We start from the raw sequence: 23,127 nt of genomic DNA, 5'->3' as shown, positions 1-23,127 counted from the left end.
AAGACTACTTATAGTTTCGGTTTTGATATTGGTTATCAGAATGTGATGTGTGGAACCCTCGTGCCTAAATCTACAAGTTTGCAAGTCTATTCTGAGATTTGTAAGATTCTTTTCGTGTTGTCCTTTATTTTTTCGTTTCTTTGTCATTTTTGTGACAAAAAAAATGGAGAACTATATGGAGTAAACAAGTAATACTGGCATTGATTTTATATTAATTGGTATCACTAAGGAAAAGAACATTGGTGCTTGAATGTTTTATCTAACGAAAGAGTGAAAGCACAGACTAAGGGGGAGTAACATGTCATATAAATTGGTATAACAAAGACGTGCGGATTGAATATCTACCTATATTCCTTAGGGGGAGTATTTTCTTTGTTATTATAATGTCAACAAAGGCATTTTCAAGGATTGAAGGTAAGCAGTTTCACTGTGCTGTTGAATCGGGAATCTAGCGGATGTTCGGAAAAAAAAAATGATGATGACATTGAAAGCAAGAATGTACAGATGAGAACGGCTTAGAAGAGGTCATCTCACAGATTATAATTCCTTGAGAGCATCATCTTCACCTTCTCTGATTCCGCGGCCAGATCCTTTTCTTCTTCCAAGATGACCTTCGCAGCAGGAACTACGTTCGCAAGGATACCAGCTCGATCAACCTCGATGATGTTGTGACGTTGCCGCAACCAACTCACATTGAATCCCATCAATTCACAGGTAGACACCATGTTCTCACACTCTTCAAAGTTTGATTCAGCAACGTTGCTGATGGAGATATTCTCAAATTCGGCAATCATTGGAAGAAGGCAGTTTACTGTGGTAACCAAAGCAGATACACAGTGTCGAATGGAAGACCTGCATTGGGATATAGCATCTTCGAAGTATGCGGGGGTAGGCATGTTTTATTTTGAAGCAAGAGGACTGGATAAGTCGTCGTCATCGATCACTGTCACACATGCTCCTGTAGGAAGTTTATTCACGTAATCATGAAGAACAAACAAATTGTTCAAAATAAAAAGAAGAACGAACGGGTACAGTCCTCTTAACTCGTAGAACACGGGCGGGAGAGTCCTCTAATGTAGGTCGTGCGCGTTTAGCAGAAGAGCCTGGATGGTATGAAGAATACGATCCACTGTTGTTCGACATGGTGAAGAAATGGAGTTTCTGCAAGAAAATCCTATCGCAAAGTGGTGAAAGTGGTTCAAGGTCCCTACATATACATATACGTCTAGGAAACCCTAAAATAGGATTAAAACGGCCACGACGAAGTCTACCTGATGGATAAGGATTCAACACCAACCAAGTCGTACATCCTTCCAAACCCTAATTGAGATCGGAAGACCGTTGGGTATTTGAAAGGAACGGTTCAACCAGCTCCGGGCAGGAGAAGCATAGGGAGAGGTTCATGTATGCGGTAAATATGTATTTACTTTAGCCTAATTATTCTGGTATTTGAACTGTCACCATCTCATGCCTACCCCACAATAATGCAACCATTACGTGCTAGGCAGGGGACTTAATGTTGATGGTGGATTTTAGTTCAGGGCTAAAATTGTAAAACCAAGTTTAACGCGCTGACATCCTGCAAAGGGTAAAGCCGTTTGATAACTGATGAGTACCTTTTCGCTTTACTCGAAGCAATTCAATAAATACATGAAATTCACCCAGAATGGTGAATATAGCAACAAAACCGAATATTCTGTGAATTTTAGCATTATTAATTAATGCATGATTAGCCTAGTATTTCATGTGTTGTTCCTAGCCGAACTCTCATTACTAGCATGACATGACAACTGAGTGTTCACTCTCAGCAGAGTAGCATGAATCTCCGTGCCAATATTGGGACATGCATGAAATACCCACAGAGGCTACACCACCCTCTGACAAAGAGAGTCTCGCATCGACGCGCTTTGGTTAGCCCGATTGAGCATGCTTAATTTCCTTAAGGAAATCTAGACTGTCCAAATCAGTCTCAGAAACGATCACGGCCACACAAGTTGGTCACGCAATTTAACAAGCCTAGCCAAACCCTGGAAATAGTAGGCGAGCATCGTGATGACCACCGGCGGGCCCACTTATGCCCTAGCCGGTGGAACATCACACGAACTCCTCCCAGCACGTCAAACGCCATCCCTAAATAGGGTGGTTGCGCTGCTTTGGAAGAAGCTCGACGAGCTTAGACTGTTCAAGGCAGTCTTAAAGTCATCAAGACCGTCCAACTTCACCAGCCTGGTTGGACGGATTTGATCATCCCACGATTGATCAGTGAAGCGCTAATGCAAGCATTAGCGGGCCCACTCCTCACCCACCTGATCGGTTTTCTCACGACCCAGCCCTAGAGAAATTGACGCTTGCTCGAAGTGAGGCTGGCGTGATGCTTAAAGGGTTGTGGGAACTCCACTAGCGTCTTAAGTCGATCACGATCATCCAACTTCGCCTGCATATTTGGATAGCTTAGATTGCGCCTAGGGCCATCGAACAAGTACACATATGTTCACCGTCGGCCCAACATGGCCCCCACATGATCGACCTCTCCAAAGGAGAAGCCTAACCTGCAAAACCGATTAGCCAAAACCATGTGTGCATGACCGTTTTAAACCCTAATTAGGTTGCGGCATGGCATATGTGTCGCAGTTTGATCACAACCATCCATCTTCACCAGCATGGATGGAGGGTGTAGTTATAGATTAAGGAGGCTCAGAGAGTATCAACGTGATAACCATAGGCCCACCTATATGTGTGACCGATCGGCCTAGGCCAACCATGGCCGAGCGCCTCGAAACGCACGTCCAAAAGTGGCATGTCGTGCAGCTTCCAAATCCTTTGCGGCAATGGATTTGTGCCGCAAACCGATCACAACCACTCACCTTTGCCGGTCAAATTGAGTGGCCTAGATCGCACCTTCGTGAGACGAAACAACATGAACATGTACACCGGCAGGCCGTTTACACGCATGCCCGGTCGGTCCGACCAAAAATGGCGTCCATTCTTGAATTCGATCGAGCAAAAGAGTGATGCTTGCGCACCTCTTGAAAACCCTAAATTTCCATCAACGGTCGCAGATGAGATTCGCAAACCATCTCGTCCGTCCAACTTCGCTAGCTTGGTCAAACAGCCTAGGTTAAAGGTTGGGCGTCCAATAAAGCATCGCAATGATCACCGTCCTCCACTCTTCCACAGGGAGTGATAGACCAGAGCATGGCTCGCCCATGCATCCTCCAAGCGATCACTCGAAGATGGTTGGACGTGATGCTATTTTTAAGACGCTTGATCGAGACTTTTTCAGTCAAGCTTAAAAACAGTGATGCTTCATACATATTGATTGTATTCGATGCATTACATGCATAGAGTAAACACGATATTTCATGAATATCGATTTCCTAAATAACTCAGTTATTTAACCTAATAGCATCACATGATATTTCCTGCGGCGGGTCCCACGACTCAACCCACTCATTCGAAACATCAAGCATGTCACAAACTAGGGATACTTACTGGGGTATTAGTCTGGCGGTTTACAACGTGCAGCGTGCAACACGCCATCACAAGAACGTGTCAGGAGGCATGAACGGTTAAAGATGATGGGAAAAGTGGGCAAAGACGTAATCGTGCAATCACCTACACGACCCCACTACTCCATCACTTAACTTCCTCCACTTCCTACGAGACGAGGGTTTTGCGCTCAATGACTTGTATAAATAGGTCATTCGCCTATTTCCAAAACAACAAGAGACAAGCACAGAAAACTAAGTGTTGTCATTCGTATCCAGAAAACACCAGAACTGATAGCTTACAATATGCAAGCCAGTTCAGCTTTCTGATACAAGTCATAAATAGCCAACACCTTCACAATCTCAACACCTTCTTCGCTTCACTACCTAAGATCAACCCCATCTCCTTCACTTTGTGACCGAAGCAAGTCTGGAACAACCATTTTTTGGTTTAGGCTAGAATTGTATAGATTGATCTCTCGAATCAAAAGCACTCATGTGCAGTGCATTTGATTATGGTTTAGATTCATTTCTCATCCACACACATCCAAAATTACCAAAATCAGCAGAAATAGTTTTCACCCATAAACAGAGGTTGTCTGGAATATGCACATTGCACCAGTTATCAAGATTTTTATCTGGAAATGTGCTCATGAAACCCCACCCACTAATGCAAATACTGCAAGAATTATGCATTATATTGACCCTATCTATCAAGTATGCAGTAGTGGGGAGGAAACCATGACACATCTTTTCTTAAACTGCCCTGCAACAATTGATGTATGGCATGAAAATTATTGGAACATCACATGGCAAGTTTGATAATACCACAAACTTCATGGATTGGTTCAATTCTTGGTTCATACCTGGAGTTTCTTCTGAAAAAAATAATATTTATGCTACTACCTGTTGGTACATATGGAAAGTTAGGTGTGATTGAGTCTTTAATCACACTTAGCCTAATTCCAGACACACATCTCTATGCATAAAGCAACATTTATGTGACTATAACAGAGTTCACAATCTACCAGCTCATGTTCTGAATAATTTTTCACTAAATGGTGAAGAGTCTGACACTAAGGAAGACATTACAGTTCCTTATGATCTAAATCAACATACTCCACAAGAGTTTGGTTTTATCATCAAAATATGTACTATACAGGACCCTGAAAGTTCCAACTATTTCTCTGCACTAACTATCTTAGATGATGCAGGAAACAACATTGGTAGCAGAGGACACTCAGGCCACATTGGAGAATGGGGAGCAACAGGAGGAAGAGACCTAGCTTTCACCTGGGCTAAGGAGAGGCAACACATGAACATTGAAGTACAAGCTGAATCCAGGGAAATTCTGTTGAGGTTTCAATTCCTATACAATCAGAAGTCAATGAGAGATTTCACCTTAATCACTATGAAGACTTAAGAAGTAATGATGAAGACAATTACTCAAGAATCAACCCAATCCCTTTTGTGTTAACTAGCCTTAAAATTATCCATAGACTTCAAAACTTGGATACTCTTAATATTGCTATCTTTTGTAAGAACAATGTAAGCAGGCTTGGTACAAGCACTGCTGACACTATGAATGTTTCTTAGACTCGTGTCTAAGTTTTTGCTAAAAAAAAAGATTATGGTGAAGGAATCGACAGATTTTAAAGATATACTCCCTCCATCCCAAATTGATTGAGCTAGTTGTAATTTGCACCATTCTTAAGGCAACGAGGAAAGGGGAATATATTTAAATATTTTTTTATTATTGTACCCTTAAGGGTAGTTACTACAGTAAAAGTTCAATAAATTGGTGCTTGATAAATTAATTACTTCGTTAAAAGAATAAAATTCTCTGGTCCCAACTAGGAAGAATGAAACTGGATTCATCCTGGCTTAAACTTAAAAAAGAGCGAGGATGAAACTGGATGCATCCTGATGTAAATTAAAAATAAGAAAAAGTATTTGAAAATGGGTAGGATGAAACTGTTTACATCTTGACTACTTTTACATTCTCGCTTATTTAGACAGTATCAAATTTTACATGTCTTTTTCACCCATAAATTATCGTCATTGGGTTGACTAATTTCGTGTATTCGCATCCATGACCACCTTCTTTTACGGTGACCCTCGTGATTTTAGAACGAAATTCCAATTTAAGTGACAAGGGCTCTTTCCAAAACTCGATAACGAAACCATTCTAAAACTTCTATAAATCAAACTCTTTTTTTTTTTGTTATAAATAAACAGTGTCCTTTAAAACCAATTCACATTCATCTTAATCTCTCTTTCTCTTCAAAGCAATTCTTGTCTCAAAGGTATCGATGTTTTTTCCCCCTGCATTCTCTAAAGACTAAAACCTAGTGGGTCGGTCGATTTTAACTCTCTGTCTATCTCTCGTCATTTGTTCAGATGGCCAGACAACCTGCAAGGACATGGACAACCACAACAACTACCAATTACAATGCGGTAATTTTATTTTATTTTATTTTATTTTAGATTTTTTCTTCTCTCTGATAATAATATATCATTCTCAATTTCTTAATCATTTCCCCTGTCTTTTTTATCATTATGATTCAGATGATAATTCACGCACTGAATACATTAGAGCAATATAATCCCCATGGCTCAACTATTGCACAGGTTACACATCAAATCCGGCTGTTATATTACATTAGAGCGATATAATCCCCGTGGCTCAACTATTACACAGGTTGCACATCAAATCCGGCTGTTATATGGTAATTCACCTGGTTCTCAAACCAGGCTGTTATTTGATAATTTACCAGACTCGCACGCATTACAAGTGGAGACGGAGCTGGAAAAAATGGTTAGAAGGAGATACGCCAAAACCAGAGGAGGTGGAGGATACTGACCTCGAGGACCAGAAATACTACCACATAGGATAAATTATGGTAAATTTTTTTTGAAATTTCTATTTCTGATATCCTTTTTTTCTTTCTCCATATCTATTAGTATAATTTCTGTTGAGCGAAACCAGAGAGATAGAGACCCTAGATTTTTTCTTTAGGTAGGGGTGAAATGTTATTGATTGGCAAGGCACCCGAAAATCATGACTTCAAGATGTACGAAACCAAAAGCTTCCTCAGTGCCTGCATGAATACTGCAATCATATAAACAGGTTTAAATTTCTACATTCACACAACAATTTTTCTTACCAGACACGACCAATTTTAACACACATGCATAATTCATTCCCTGGTTGTACAATTTGAGCATAGCACACCACCACTAGAGGAGTTGAGTAATTAACGAACACGTTACGAAAAATAAGAAGTGATCATTTGCTACTCAAGGACATTCCTTGATCGAATCAGTATGAGGAGTCCTCATGACATAGGGAATATGATCTTCTGCGAACTGCCACTAAGCATATCTTTTCATGAACACCCAGAACTACTTCGAGACTTGCACGACGTTCTCATCGATGGCCTTGTTGTCTGGAGCCCAACCTCGTAGAGGAGCAATAAAGGTTTGGATGAAAATTGGTCCCATTGTAGGGTTAAATTGTTGAGATCTACTTCAGCGAAATCATGAAGATTGGTATGTTAAAGTCCCTGGTCTTTGTATTTGAGAGCGGTATAACTATTGATGGCTCTTGATTCAAAAGAGTCACCTCTCCATCTTCAAGTACTGAAATCTGACCTAACGGGTTCTTGGAAATGAAATCAGGGCGTTTGTGTGCTTCGACACTAAGATCGACAACACAAATCTCATAATCTTTGTTTTTCTCTTGGTGGCAAGCCATCACACGAGCAGTATTTGTTGCAAAAGGTTCTCCATATACAGCTTCAGGGGTGCCACCAGTAGTAGTATTTATTTTTTAAAGAGTACGAGGTACTGTATATATATTTCTGAGTGGGACGTACAAAAAAATAAGAAGAAATTGACTGTTTTAAGTGTAGAGAGGAGATGAAAGTGTTGATCGTGGATTTCTATTTAAGGCTAAAATTGTAAAATCCAAAACCATGCGCTAACATCCTACAAAGGATAAAGCCAATCACTGATAAAGTGGAGAATACTTCTTCACTATAAACTTATAGCATTACCAATTAATGCATGACCAGCCTTGTATTTCGTGTACTATTCCATTCTCATTATTGGCGCGGCATGACGACTGAGTGATCGCTCTCAGCAGAGCAACACGAATCTCCAAGCATTAAATAAGGAGACATGTACGAGATACCCGTACAAGCTACAACTCTCGGAGTGTTATACTAGCCCGATCGAGCATCTGGACGGTCCGTACCAGTCTCAGAAACGATCACGACCATCCAACTTCACCAGCATGATTGGATGGCTTAGATCGGATCCATAACCCCCAGACAGGTATTGGAGTATTCACCACCGACCCAATGCGGGCCCCGCATGGTCGGCCTCCCCAAAAGGGTAGCATGGCTTGCCAAATCGTCCAGCCAAAGCAGCGCAGACGTGAAACCCTAATATAGCGTCTGCGGCACATTACATGTGTCGCAAAGCAGTCTCAACCATCCATCTTCTCAGGCATAGATGGAGGGTGTAGATGTAGATTCAAAGGACCCAGAGCATGTCAACACAATCATTGTGGGCCCGCCTACACACATGACGATCGGTCAGGACCAACTATAGTTGATCGTTCCAGTTCGTGCGCCCAAACAAGGAATGACGCACGGCCGGTGAAACCCTAATTAGGGTTTGAACATCACGAGCATCCATTTTCTCCTGCACAAACGAAGGGCCCAGGAATAGACTAGGAAGGTCCGGTGCGCATCAACATGGTCACCATGGGCCCATCTATCCCCACACCCGATCGGCCAACGCATATCATGCCTGGTTGCCTCGATTCGCACGCCCAAACTAGGCGTGGTCACACCTCCCAATTGTAAACTAATCTCGACCACTCAACTTTGCTGGAAAAATTGAGTGGCTTAGATCACGTTTCTATGGGACAATGAAATACAGGCGTGTACACCAGCCCGTCGTCTGCAGACCAGACTAATCGGCCAAGACCGACCAGGCTTGGTCGCCTCGAAAAAGCGCGCCCAAAGTTTGCATGACGCGCGGCCTTTGCGGCACAAAATCTCTGCCACAAATCAATCCTACCCGCTCCTCTTTGCCGGACAAATTGAGAGATCTAGATTACACTTTCACAAGACAATGAGGTATGGAAATGTACACCGGCATGCCGTCTAGACGCATGCCCAATCGGCCTTGCCAAAATCGTGTCCCAAACTTGGATTAGTCCAAGCTGAAGAGTGATGCTTGCGCACCTCTTCATAAACCCTAATTCCACTAACAGTCGCAGATGAGTGTCTCAAAGATCATCTCGTCCGTTCAACTTCACCTGCTTGGTTATACAACCCTGGTCAGGAGTTAATTGGTCAATGAGGTGTCTTGGTGATTACCATCCGTCACTCTACCACACCAAGTGATCGGCCAAGTCAGGACTTACCTGTACAGCCCCAAACGATCACTTGAAGATGGCTAGACATGCATCTATTTTAAGACGCTTAATTGTGACTTACTCCATTAATCCTTAAAACAGCGATGCTTCACTCATGCTAAATACATTCGATGCATCACATGCATAGGATTCACACGATATTTCATAAATATCGACTTCCTAAATAAATTATTTATTTAATCTAGCATTACATGCTACTTTCTGTGGGTCCCACGATCCACATACTCGAGACATCAATCATGTCACAAACTGGGGGATACATACTGGGGTATTGGTCTGGCGGTTTACAGCGTGCAGCACACAACGCGTCATCACAAGAACGTGTCAGGAAGTCATGGACGGTTAGTGATGATGGGAGAAGTGGGCAAGACTGGTCGTGTAACAATAACACACTCAACTCCACTACTCCATCACTCCACTTTCTTCACTTCCCATGAGAGACGTGGGTTAGGCTCAATGAGTTTTATAAATAGGTTATCCTCCTTAGTTTCAAGAAAAGACAAGACAACAGAAGCAAGTGTTGATACAACCGTATTCAAACACCAAAACTGATATCTTACATTTTTCAAGCCAGTTCAGCTTTCTGATACAAGTCATACAATCTCAACACCTTCACAATCTCAACACCTTCTTCGCTTCCCTCCCTAAGATCAACCCCATCTTCTTCACTTTGTGACTGAAGCAAGTCTGGAACAGACATTTCCTGGTTTAGGAAAGAAATGTACAGATTAATTTCTCGAATCACAAAGCACTCCCGTGCAGTGCATTTTTTTAGTGTTTAGATTCATTCCTCATCCACACACCCCAAATTACCAAATTCGACAGGAATAGTTTTCACCCATAAACAATTGGCGACCACAGTGGGAGATTAATCTCTCGGTTGCAAAATTGGATTCTCAATATTCATTCCAACCTTCTCAATCTTGGGATAGATCGTGGATCTGATTCAATCATTAACCTATCTATTTTTGGTTTTTATCTCGGTCTTCATCTCATGATGTATCCTCACATGCTAGATTCTCCGGAAACCATAGATGATTCAGGTATCATGGGAAGTGTGGCTAGAATGCTGGAGGATGTCCTGGCAAATCAAGTTGGTATCTCTAGAAGGCAGAGTAAAACATTCCGCCTTGTGAATGATATAGCAGCTCAATTACAAGAAGGTTCGGCAACAATTACCCAGACGGTGCAAGAAACGCTGAATCCTTATCTAGAAGTCATGTCTTTACCAGCGGAGATGCAGAGAGAGCGCGTAGCCACAGGGGACTCAGGAGAGACGAACAACATGGTCCAGCTGGCGACAGAGACTCGGGACAACTCCATAGAAGAAAAGACTTGTCCGGGATGCCACATCTGCCGGATAAAGAAAGGGAGCATGTAGCTTACGGAGCCTTACTGGAAGATTTGTACCTCAAGACTCTTGCCGAAGCTTAGAAGACTACCCAATCCACAACGACCTTTTAGACAAGTGAAGAAATACTCGAGGAGGAAGAAATCAATCAAGGAACACGTGAGTGAAGAGGATGGGAGCGTTCAACTCATTCACCCAGCAATGATATTATGACGCCTTCTGCATTCCGTCATCCAGTCAAGCGATCCGCGGATATGATGACACACACTGGTTTTCTAACTCCGTCTCCAAAGCGTGCTCCACATCAAAGCCATAGAGAGATGTCACGACATCCACTAACGCAAGAAAGGCTGGACTCGAAGTATCCTCATTTCCCGTTCCCAATAAAGAAGATCCTGGAGTTATTGGAGGCATGGGAGCGAGACGGAGAGGTACAACTGCCTCTTGTATGGCGTCAACTGACTGATCAAGAACTGATAGATCCGAGGTATTGTCATTATCATCGGTTACTTCATCAGCCTACCAGTGAATGCAACGCCTTGAAGCGCATCGTTCAGGAGAAGCTTAATTCAGAGGAGTTGCCTTCCCTATCTGTAAATTAATGCGTACGGATTCCTTGAAGAGGTTTCTTGGGAAGTTTCAGTTTCATACAAATGAGGTTCCAAAGAGCAAGTAAGTTCTATCAAACAATTTTACAAGAAAGATAGTTTTAGAATTTACTGGGGACTTGACATCCCACACGGAGAAAGAGATTCAATGATCAAACACCATGTTTGTTTCCCTTCATGCTTTCGTTTTCGCACGATATTTGCAATTTCATATGACATGTATAATCATTCATAAACAAGACGCAAATTCTAGAATAATCTCTTTCAGAGAATCAATCGTTCATAAAACTATCTCAAAAAATAAACCAATTCAAAATTCAACCACCTATTAGTTCAAAACCTGAAATTAAATTATGAAAGGAAATCTTCACAATCACTCAAAAGCATCTAAAGAAAGAACACAAGTAGGCGGAACGAATCCTTCAAGGAAAGTCCTTCAGCAGCAACTCATCCTTCTGAGAAAGAGCAGCTTTCATCCTTTGGAGTGCGGCCTGTTTCAGCTTCAACTCCTTAGACAACTTTTCAACCTCTTCTTCCTGGCGAGCAATACAGTCTGCAGAAGGAACTTCATTTTGCAATTTCTGGAGCTCCTGGATTTCTGAGAACCCTTTGAAGAACCAAGGAGCGTGGAAGTCTTACTGTATAAACACGTCATGATGGCACTTCCAGTCTTCAATCATCTCCTCAGAAATGGTTCGACCAGTCGTGACGCTCATCCCATGAATGGAGAATAAAGCTTCTTGGACGCGGTTGACCAATGCAAGGAAACTTTTGAGCTTCGTGGTGGTAGCAATGGGGCCATGCTTCTTCCATATCACCGTGTATAACTCCTCGAACTGAGCCGACACACTGAATCCCCCAACCAACACATGACCTGCATAAGGGGTATCGAAGGGAGGATCGAAGATAGCACCAGGAACAACAGGTTGCATTACCAATGCCTCACCAGTCACAAGAGGCATTTTAGAAGAAGTCACCATGACGGATTCATCATTTGGAACCTGCTCAGGAAATTCCGTCTGAACAATCGCAGATGTTGTTTCTCCTGCATCCCTCCTGATGTTTTCTTCACTCTGAAGGCTGATTTGTGTCACGGCCTCATCTACAAGTTCAAAGAAATGCTCTGACACATTGTCGTTCTGGGGAACGTTTCCTGCATCAACCACTGAGCCTGCATCATCCTTTTCATCATCGCCAAGAGGATCAGTATCGCCAGACTTCTCATGAAGACCAGTATCGACAGACCTCTCGTTATGACTACGAGCCAGTCCTGCGAAAGAATTTTCTTTCGAGATTCCCTGATCGCCAACAAAGGATTACCTTTAGTGAAAGTTGCTCAGGAAGAACGAAAACAAGGGATCAAACAGAAAGAAATTTAAATACCTGCATATTGGAGGAATTGAGGATCACCGAACCACATGCCTGCTTCTTAGACTGCAATCCTGCTTGGGGACTACAGTCGTCAACTCTGGTTCGTTTACCTGGGAGTGGTTTCAATCGAGGATGCTCCTTCAAGATGTCAGAAGACGGCTCCCCGCGGGAATCTGTCACAACCTCCTCCGAGAATTTCTGAAAGGTTAACAGTTGCTCCCTTCAAAATTCCTTATACCTGCTAGTTACCGTCGTGTTTCTTCCGATAGGAAGGAAAGGAAGGCTCTGCAATGACGAAAATGTGTCAGCATTAAGAATTTCCGGGAAAAGTTCTTTTGGAGCCTTCAACGGACGAAGAAATTGAACACCCTGGTCAAATCCCATTTGCCGAGCAGCCCTGTCAATATTGTACGGAGTCACGGTAATTCTTCATCAAATAAAGACGGGACATATCCCAGAGTGCAGCTTCGCAAGTAAATAAGTTCCCCAAGACTCGCGGTTTCGGCATCAGTACGCAACACAGCATCAGGAACAGTAGCAAAAGTATTTGGCTGAACAATGGAAGGGTGGATCAGCCCCCATGGGCGAAAATTTATGGAGGACACATTGTCGAAGACATCCACAAGATTCACACCAGTTTTTGGACGTCTCTTCTGCCAACGAAGTATTCTCGAACCACCATACAAACTGCTGAGTGAAGTCGCAAGAACAGGAGCATAGATTTTGAAATGTTCCCACAAAAACGCCTGAAGAAAAGCAATGTGGATATGTGACTCCACCTTCTTATACCCATTGGAAGCATGCATGTCCGTCGCTAAGGCGTCCAGATGAGAATACAGTACCTCACTTTTTTCCAGCTTTATAGCAAACATGACGAGGTCACCTCTTATGGTCTTCCTTCCAGAACCATCGTCAAATATGTCTCTGGATAACCACAAAGACAGGAATGCAATCACGATGAGCTCGTCTTCCAACTCCTGACATTTGGGTCTGCAGGAGACCACTCCGACACCCACCAAGTGTAAAAGCATTTCGTATCTTTCTTCTCCTTCTCCAAGTTATCGAATTCTCCAGCCTTTCGAAGTATAGCATTATAATCGCGACGTTCTGCATCAGAAAGTTTATAAAAGAATCTTCCAAGAACATGAAGGTTCATTAATGCATCTACGCTTTCCAGAGAAATGGTCATCTCTCCCCATCTGCATATAGATGTATGAGTAGAAGGACGCCACCGAGAAATGAAAGTGATCAAGCCTGCAACATCTTTCTTAATATGAAGAGTGGCGGACGCCATGACCGCATCAAGGATTTGCGCCTTAACCAAATTATCTTTAATCCTTTTATGACTCAGCATGCGTCTCATCCATCCTTCATAAGGGCCCAGCGGAGTGTGGCAAATCTTGAAGTCAATAGGTGAATGCGGATATTCATTTCTCCGAAGACAGAACCTCATCACAAGTGCAGAAGAAGAGGATGGATCAGATTCCATATTTTCTGAACCCCAGAGCAGGATTATCTTGTGAGAAGGATGTTTTCTAATGTTCGGAAAAGGCACGGTGAACAACTCATCATCTATATTCGGCATATTTTTGAAGCTGTCAACACTCCCTGACTTGGTACCAGCATTATCCCAAGAAGACATTTCAACATGAGTCTTTTTGTTTATCCTACAAAAGACAAAAGAGTCAGTACTTGTATGAAAACGCATGGGATGTATAGTCACACACGACATAACACACATTCACGTTGGAGTACACAAGGCTGGGACAATCATACAAACAAGGCTGGTATTGCGCCACAAACAAGGCCGGTATTGAGCCACAAACAAGGCTGGTATTGAGCCACATCAGCAAACGAGGTCGGTGTTAGTAAAGTCCACGCATCCGGTCGAGATTACAAGGCTAGAATCCCATCACGCAAGCAAGACTATCATGTCACGCAAGTAGGAAGGTATTGGGTCACATCAGTCCGGTATTGGTCAAAGTCGATCAAGGTCACAAGTATGGTATTGGGCCACGTCATCAAGCAAGGTCGGTCAAGGTCACAAAGCTGGTATAGGGTCGATGTTCAATCAGGCGTCCATAATGGGACTCACGTCCAACCGAGCATATATGGTGGGGCCCACATTCATTTGCACGTATTATAACACGGTTTTCCTTATTCAAGAAAGTCGTGTCTACGAAATTCAAGCCAAGGTTTTTTTTTCAAGCTACAAAAAGCTAGGTTTTTGCATGCAACAATGGAAAAAGAAGCAAAAAACAACATATTCATGGATTCACGACTTGTTTACTAAGCAATCCTAACAATATCGGCGGTTTTTCTATCAACTTCGGTGAGGAACTAATCATGATATGACTTGCAAAAGAGGTTTACCTAAAAAACTAGGGTTTTACCTTCAAAAAAAAAGAAAAAAAAAGGGAAGCTTACCTTGCTGCGGACGAACGGACGGCGACGGCGACGTGATCGGCGGCTGTGAAGGTCACGGGCGGGAGCTCCACAAAAAAAAAAAAATCGTGAGAAAAGAAAAAAGGGGTCGATCCCTTTTATAGACAAAAAATTGGAAGAATCCCAATAGAAAAAGGATTCTTATTTTTGGATTCTTCTTTTGATTCAAACACCCAAGGAAGGAAACCGGTCCCACCAAAGGACTCCATGCTTGAACGGTGGTGTTTACATGAACAATTACTAACTGTCGGTCAAAATCTTCTGGGTAAGCTTCATTTATCCTGTCTTTCTCACATATGTATGTTACCATCTCATGCCTACCCCACAATAATGTAACCATTATGTTCTAGGCAGGGAACTTAATGTTGATGGTGGATTTACATTTAAGGCTAAAATTGTAAAAGCCAAAACTATGCGCTAACATCCTGCAAAGGATAAAGACACTGATAAATAGAGAATACTTCTTCACTATAAACTTATAGCATTACCAATTAATGCATGACCAGCCTTGTATTTCCTGTACTACTCCATTCTCATTATTGGCGCGGCATGACGACTGAGTGATCGCTCTCAGCAGAGCAACACGAATATCCAAGCATTAAATAAGGAGACATGTACGAAATACTCGTACAAGCTACAACTCTCGGAGTGTTATACTAGCCCGATCGAGCATCTGGACTGTCTGTACCAGTCTCAGAAACGATCACGACCATCCAGCTTCACCAGCATGATTGGATGGCTTAGATCGGATCCATAACCCCCAGACAGGTATTGGAGTATTCACCACCGACCCAATGCGAGCCCCGCATGGTCGGCCTCCCCAAAAGGGTAGCATGGCTTGCCAAATCGTCCAGCCAAAGCAGCGCAGACGTGAAACCCTAATATAGCGTCTGCGGCACATTACATGTGTCGCAAAGCAGTCTCAACCATCCATCTTCGCAGGCATAGATGGAGGGTGTAGATGTAGATTCAAAGGACCCAGAGCATGTCAACACAATCATTGTGGGCCCGCCTACACACATGACGATCGGTCAGGACCAACTATAGTTGATCGTTCCAGTTCGTGCGCCCAAACAAGGAATGACGCACGGCCGGTGAAACCCTAATTAGGGTTTGAACATCACGAGCATCCATTTTCTCCTGCACAAACGAAGGGTCCAGGAATAGACTAGGCAGGTCCGGTGCGCATCAACATGGTCACCGTGGGCCCATCTATCTCCACACCCAATCGGCCAAGGCATATCATGCCTGGTTGCCTCGATTCGCACGCCCAAACTAGGCGTGATCACACCTCCCAATTGTAAACTAATCTCGACCACTAAACTTTGCCGGACAAATTGAGTGGATTAGATCACGTTTCTATGGGACAATGAAATACATACGTGTACACCATCCCTTCGTCTGCAGACCAGACTAATCGTTCAAGACCGACCAGGCTTGGTCGTCTCGAAACGCGCGCCCAAAGTTGGCATGACGCGCGGCATTTGCGGCACAAAATCTTTGTCACAAATCAATCCTAACCACTCCTCTTTGCCGGACAAATTGAGCGATCTAGATTACACTTTCACGAGACAATGAGGTATGGACATGTACACCGGCATGCCGTCTACACGCATGCTCAATCGGCCTTGCCAAAATCGTGTCCCAAACTTGGATTCGACTAAGCTGAAGAGTGATGTTTGTGCACCTCTTCATAAATCATAATTCCACTAACGGTCGCAGATGAGTGTCTCAAAGATCATCTCGTCCGTTCAACTTCACCTGCTTGGTTATACAACCTTGGTCAGGAGTTAACTGGTCAATGAGGTGTCGTGGTGATTACCGTCCGTTACTCTACCACACCAAGTGATCGGCCAAATCAGGACTTACCTAAAATCAATGAGGTGTCGTGGTGATTACCGTCTCCTCTTCGTACTGGTACAAAGAGGTTTGGAGTTTGATTTCGGCTTATATTGAGTGGAGTGATTTTCTTTTTCTAATACTAAAGATGATCTTTTGATCTTTAGTATGCCATTTCCTATACGTTTCATGAAAGTAATATTCTAGCAAACAATATTCAGATCTTATTTTTGCATCTACAGTCCACAAGGTGTCCCAACGTGCAAACTTAAAAAGTAAAATAGCCCCTTAAGGCTCTCTAGGGATCAACAAAGACATTTAAAAACTAAACAATTAATTGAGTATTACTTCTAAGTTCTAACGTGCTAACTAAACACAAAAAAGTAACTCTAATCCTAATGATTTTCTTGGGCGATTTTTCTCCCTAGAACCTTTTAGGAGATGTAGCATTAAGTTGTCTGTGATTGCTACGTCCATGTTCGAAGGGGTCGGTTTTTATGGTGGACTAGCTAAACCGAGGAGAAATCCGCTAGATGGTGTTAAAATATGTGTGAAATGATTGAATTGATTAAGTAATTATAAGTTAACATTCAGATGACCTAGGCTAGCTAGCTGGACAATAAAAATTCAAAGTTTATTGCAACTTGACAATTGGACATGGCCTCTCGGCAGTCAACGTTCAAAGTGCTACTTGACATGGCTGGCTAGTCAAAGGTCAAAGATTCTTTCGCAACAGCTTCCCCATTCTCCAAAGTGCTCTTGGGAAATTTGCATGCGAATCTGTTCCAAAAAGAAGGGCAAATATAATTCCTCTACTTCATACTGTTACCAGAGATTAGAACGGGCTGAAATTCTTGTAAGCGCTCTAAGCGAGGCCTTAATTGCCAAGCTGGTTGCCTTTGCCTCTGATAGGATTTCTCTTGATTGGGTTGTCCGAGATGAAATGTCGACACTTCAAAGAACTTTACGCAATATTCAAGCTGTGTCAACTGACGCAGAGAAGCAACAAGTAGAGAAAGACACAGTCAAGTGTTGGCTGGAAAATCTTAAAGATGTAGCCTGCGAAGCCGAAGACATGCTAGATAAATTCGAGCACAAAGCTCTAGCACATAGACTGGAAATCGAAGTTTGCAAACAAGACAAGATAAAAAACTTCTTCTCAGTGTCAATTCCACTTGGATTTCGTTGGAAGATGGCTCATAAAATTAAAAACCTTAGGGAAATGTTTGATCAAGTGTCAATGGATAAAGACAGATTCAGTTTTGATGTTTCTAATAGTACTAGTGGTAGTAGTAGTCATGGAAACCGAGAAACTCACACGCTCGTCGATGCTTCCATGTTTGTTGGAAGAGAAAAGGATATATCAAGGATAATTAATTTGTTGCTGGACAAGTACTCATCCAGTAATCAACATGCTTTTCGTTTTGTTCTCATTGTTGCAATGGGAGGGGTTGGCAAAACTAAACTGGCTAAAGTACTCTACGACGATGATATTATGAAACACCATTTCGAGATAAGAATGTGGGTAAGCAGGGCCGTCGCTGAGCATAGGCCAGCTAGGCGACGGTCTAGGGCTCCCATATCTTAGGGGCCTCCAAATCAAAATCTTTTCTACCTATAGTTACATACCAAATCTAGTTATAAATATCAAATTTTGGGCTTATTCCGCTAGTAGTCCAATACGATTTAAGGTTTGTGCCAGCAAATTAATTGTGTATTATTAAAGTTATTAATTTGGTTTTCGCTATTGTTTTTTACTGGTTTATTATTTTCTTTTCTTTATTCGAAGTTTCGGGGTTTTGTCTCATAACATTCATAAAAAACCATACTTCAGCCATACGGTTTGAATCAATTTTGATTATAAGAAATGATAATTTGTCACAAGGATCTCTCGAGTATATATACTCGGCTCTTCGACTCTCAACATCATACACACCCATGGTTTTAAAAATCGTACGAGTCAACTCGTGACTCGTACGATCGTACGATTCGTTTCAAATTATTTCATTTCGCTTCAGATCGTTACTATGAAACGTATCTTCTTAAAATCGTGTAAGATACTATATTTGATACGATTTATGACTTTGGTTGAGAGTTTTGACCAGTTATATTGTACTAAATTCGAAAAACTTAACTAAAACTAAGTGAGTGAGTTTTTCAAACCCATGTTATGTTGCCCACACAAGTCTAGCTATAACCATTGGGCTATGTCCTGTTTTTGTGAAATCTACGAGTGTGTAATATATTTGTGTATTTCTCACTATATAAGTTTCTCCATTATATATTTCATTTTATTTATTTATATCCACTCTATATTAATTTACACCGCAAATATAAAAATTCAATAATCGACCATGAATCTTCGATTTATGATTCAATATACGATTCGATTCTTAAAGTATGAAAAATGATTTACGTTACATTTAAGATTTCACAACCTTGCACACACTCGTACGCCTCACACAATTGAACTCAACACACATTTATGTTATGATCTACAAACTCTTATGACATTTTATTATGCTCCAACCTCTTATTTTTTTTATTTTTTTCTTTAAAAAAAGGAAGATTAAATAATGAAATCAAAATAAATATTACCATTAGACAATCATATGTAAATATTGCTAATAATGCAACTCAGTCAGCCATTGAAGTTAAAGTTGATCCAATCTTACCTACGACATTGTTATAAAAAAGATTAAACAGATTTTTACTATGGTCTATTGAGATTGTTATAATAGATACAATTAATTACAAACTCTATACGAAATTACCTCGATACTTCCACATATTATGGGTAATGTAGGAGGCATTTGTATTTTTCCCCAGGGGTAGGATTATTACTTCTTAGCTTTCAATTCATCTCTGACCATCATATGAAATGTAATAACCCGACCTCCTCTCTTTGAAACAAGGGACGGTTCTGGTTCTGTTGTATTGATAACTTCGCATGGGAAAGGGAAGGAAGATCAATTTTTGTGTTTTTTAAAAGCATAATCTTTGTGTGATAAGTCATTTTCTTTATAGTCTTATCTTCTGTAGCAAATTTTATTGTTTGAGAGTATATTATGTTTCATATGTAATCTCTTATCTCCTGTAGCAAATTTTATTGTTTGAGAGTATATTATGTTTCATATGAAATCACAAGTAAAAAGCTGTTTTTCTTATATATGCCCCCACTTCCATAATTTCGCATAAGGCCCCCAAATACTTTGCTACGGCCCCGTGGGTATGTATGTAAAAAAAGAAGCCGAAGGAGCGCGTCTAAGAGAAAAACCGAACATTTTAAGCTTGAAATTGCATTGGAGGGATGGTGAAAGTTTTAGTGATGTCTATAAAAAGCGGATAGCTCTTATTGATGATTCTGAAGTCAAGGATTATGGCCATGATTTTGGAGTTTTAGAAGGCCTGGAACCTCATCGAAATCTTAAAAGGTTGGGAATCTACATCTACCTTGGTTCAGCATTTCCCACTTGGGTGATGAGCTTGAAGAATTCACTTCCCAATTTGGTGCATGCCGTTCTAAAAAACTGCAAGAAATGTGAATATCTTCCCCGCTCGGGTATACTTCCTTTTAATCTGTGAAAAGTATTGGAAATACGGTGATGGCCGTGTGTCTTCTTTCCCTTGTCTGGAAGATCTCTCTATAATTTGTATGGATCACTTAGTAGAATGGTCAGATGCAGTTTCATCGTCTTCAAGTTTTCCTCGCCTGGAGCGGTTGAAAGTCACTTACTGCCCCAAGTTTACCTGCATGCCAACGCAATTTCCATCTCTAAAGACGGTTTATTTTTGTGACGAGCTTGTGTTTCTTCCTCGAGCATTGCTCAGAGGAAGTGACATTCTTTACTTTCTTCAAGCTGAGAGTCGCGAGTCATTTCAAGGATTTATTCCCGACCGGGAATCTCAACGAGAAGATGAAAGCAATTCGAAGTCAAGTCATTACTAACAATTCTCTCAACTCATTCGTACTGAAACATTGCAATGGCTTCAACACTTGGCTAGATTTACGAGGATTCAATTCTCTGCATGTGTTGAATATCTGTCACTGTAGAAACCAAAAGTGTATCCTAAGCCGTATAGGATACCTCCCCAAACTTGAAACTTTGGAGTCTGGATATTGGTCCATTTACAGAAGAGACAGATATCCTGCTTCCAATGGTGACGAAGTAATTGGCGACTACTTCCCATCACTTCGGGAATTATCTATTACCGGATGGTCCACAGTTGGTCTGCCGGATCACATTCAACACATCACTTACAGACACTAGAGATATGTCGTTTTGATTCTCCGGTGCTCTGCCAGAGTGGTTGGGTGACTCTGATATCACCATTGCTTCCCTCGGGGAGTTGGTAATATTAGAGTGTTCAAATCTCAAGTATCTTCCTTCAGAGGAGCAGATGCGATGCCTCACCTCCCTAAAACAACTGTTTGTGTTTAAGAGTCCAATTATGAAGGATAGATGCGTAAAAGGAGGAGAAGAGTTTTACAAGATAACCCACCTTCCTCCGATTAGATTAGATCCTGACGAAGATGAGGTTCGTAATCAAATTCCCATGTCTTATTATTAGTTGGTTATTCAATGAATGTATATATTGTTCCCGAATCAAAATCCTAGTTTTGTTTTCATTTACTACTCACTCTTTTTTTATGCAAAAGACAGCTTCATTCAACATTTGTAATTACATTTCTTACTAACAATCCAATCGTCCCTTATAATTTGATCATATTCTTTTGGGATGTTACACCAAAATTCAAAAGAGGATTTGTTAGTTCTAGCTTTGTTTGCTATCACATGAGCAACATTATTAGCTGTTCTTCTAACATGATTCATAACAAAATACTGAAAAGTAGTTACTAGATGCCTTATTTCTATTACTATCCCTTGATTCATCCAATGTACAAAAGGGTTGGCATTGTTAAGAGAGTTGACAACATTTTCACATTTGGCATGATTCATAAGTAATCACATAAAATACGCCCCTCCTTCCATCTTTACCTCCAAAGCCAACCAGTCGACTGTTCTAGCAGCCCTATTTCTTCACCTCTTTGTGCTCTGCGACTATCCTCTCTTTTTTCCCAAGTCAAAATTGTATGAAAAAATATACAAGACCCATGAAAGGAAAAGAGCTAAAACTCAACCTGACAAAAGCTATTTGAAACGAAAATAAGTTTTACCAGGACATTCCACAGCAAACATATGCAGAGCTAAAACTCAAAGAACTCTCCATCACCCTCGACCAGCAAACATACTCGCTTGGCCAAGTGATATGCTGCGCGAATGCTATCTTATAAGGCACAGGCCAACTTCCGTTTTTGCATCAAGTCCCACGGCAAGTCGCCCTTCACTAAAGCTTGCACAACACTAGCAGAATCTGATCTAACACAGATGCTTTTAACTCCCCGTTTGATAGCTAGTTCAAGGCCAAAAATAACAGCACAGATCTCCGTAACATAATTGGTTTTCCAACCAAGACCCACACACAGAGCACCCAAAACAGCACACGACGAATCTCTGACAATCGCTCCCGCACCAGCTTGGCCTGTATTTCCTCTTGCTGCGCCATCGCAGCAAAGCATTAGCTCATTCAGTCCTGGAGGAGGCCAAGAAATCTCTACAGGAGTAGATTTTTTAGCAGCACGATGTCAAACTCTAAAATAGTTTAGAATGCGCAGATCTTCCAAGAAGTTTGACATGTAACCCTTCATACGGATAAGTTATCACGAATGACCTAATAAATTCTAGCTTTAAAACCAACCCACTTCACCTCAGAGCCTTCAAAGAAAACCCTGTTGCACAACTTCCACAATTCTGCACAGGGAGCCAAGTTTGCAACTAGCCACAAATCCTTAATCACTTTACTCCTCCCTGGGGCAACCCTCTGGCTGCTGGGGGATATCATAAGTTCAAATTCTCCTATTAACTTGATGTCAGTAGCCATCTCACGTTCACCTTGCAATACACATACATCAATTTAAGTCTGGTTGCCAGCTGCTGTGCTAAACGCCTACCTCCAGTATAACCGACAATAAGTTACTATCCATACATTCGTGTTGGTTGCTTCCAGTCTCAGCCTCATGCTCTCATGTCTAGCTTGATGTCGATTTTGCCTGTCATGAACTTCATCCCATTGCAAACAGATCAAACTTATTTTATGTTAATGCTGTTTGATAGTCACCATCAAATCTTATCCATTTCCCGTTCTATGAATCGGCAAATATTGCGAAAACACAGTGCCAACCTATAAGCTTAAAAGATGTTGCACTAAATATACACTTGCAGAGAAAAAGATATGAACAGCAGAGATCAGAAAACCACAGTCAGCATGGAAGGAAATACTAAGCACAAAATGATATTAGACAGCCATTTAGATAGATCATATATTTCAAAGAAGTGTTCCTTCCTACCCAGAAAGCACAAAATAAACTGTAGTGAAGTTTTACGAACAAAAATATGAAAGGAACGATACTATTCTTAAATTGCACAAACTGGAGTTTGGTTATTGACACCAACTAGAAATAACTGGCTGAATTCAATCCTGCAATATCCTATCTAAAAAGGAAAGATTTTC

At 41.5% G+C, this 23,127-nt stretch overlaps 1 long non-coding RNA gene across 1 annotated transcript; it reads left to right on the top strand.

Moving 5' to 3' along the window:
- Positions 1 to 5,685: 5,685 nt before the first annotated feature.
- LOC113308341 lies at positions 5,686 to 7,437 on the top strand. Its single transcript, XR_003339683.1, has 4 exons — positions 5,686 to 5,794; positions 5,889 to 5,945; positions 6,057 to 6,391; positions 6,892 to 7,437. It is a non-coding gene; the product is annotated as an uncharacterized LOC113308341 (long non-coding RNA).
- The last annotated feature ends 15,690 nt before the right edge of the window (positions 7,438 to 23,127 follow it).

The sequence above is a fragment of the Papaver somniferum genome, chromosome 9, assembly GCF_003573695.1.
Source record: "Papaver somniferum cultivar HN1 chromosome 9, ASM357369v1, whole genome shotgun sequence".
Lineage (NCBI taxonomy): Eukaryota > Viridiplantae > Streptophyta > Magnoliopsida > Ranunculales > Papaveraceae > Papaver > Papaver somniferum.
This window is presented reverse-complemented; position numbering and strand designations above follow the sequence as displayed.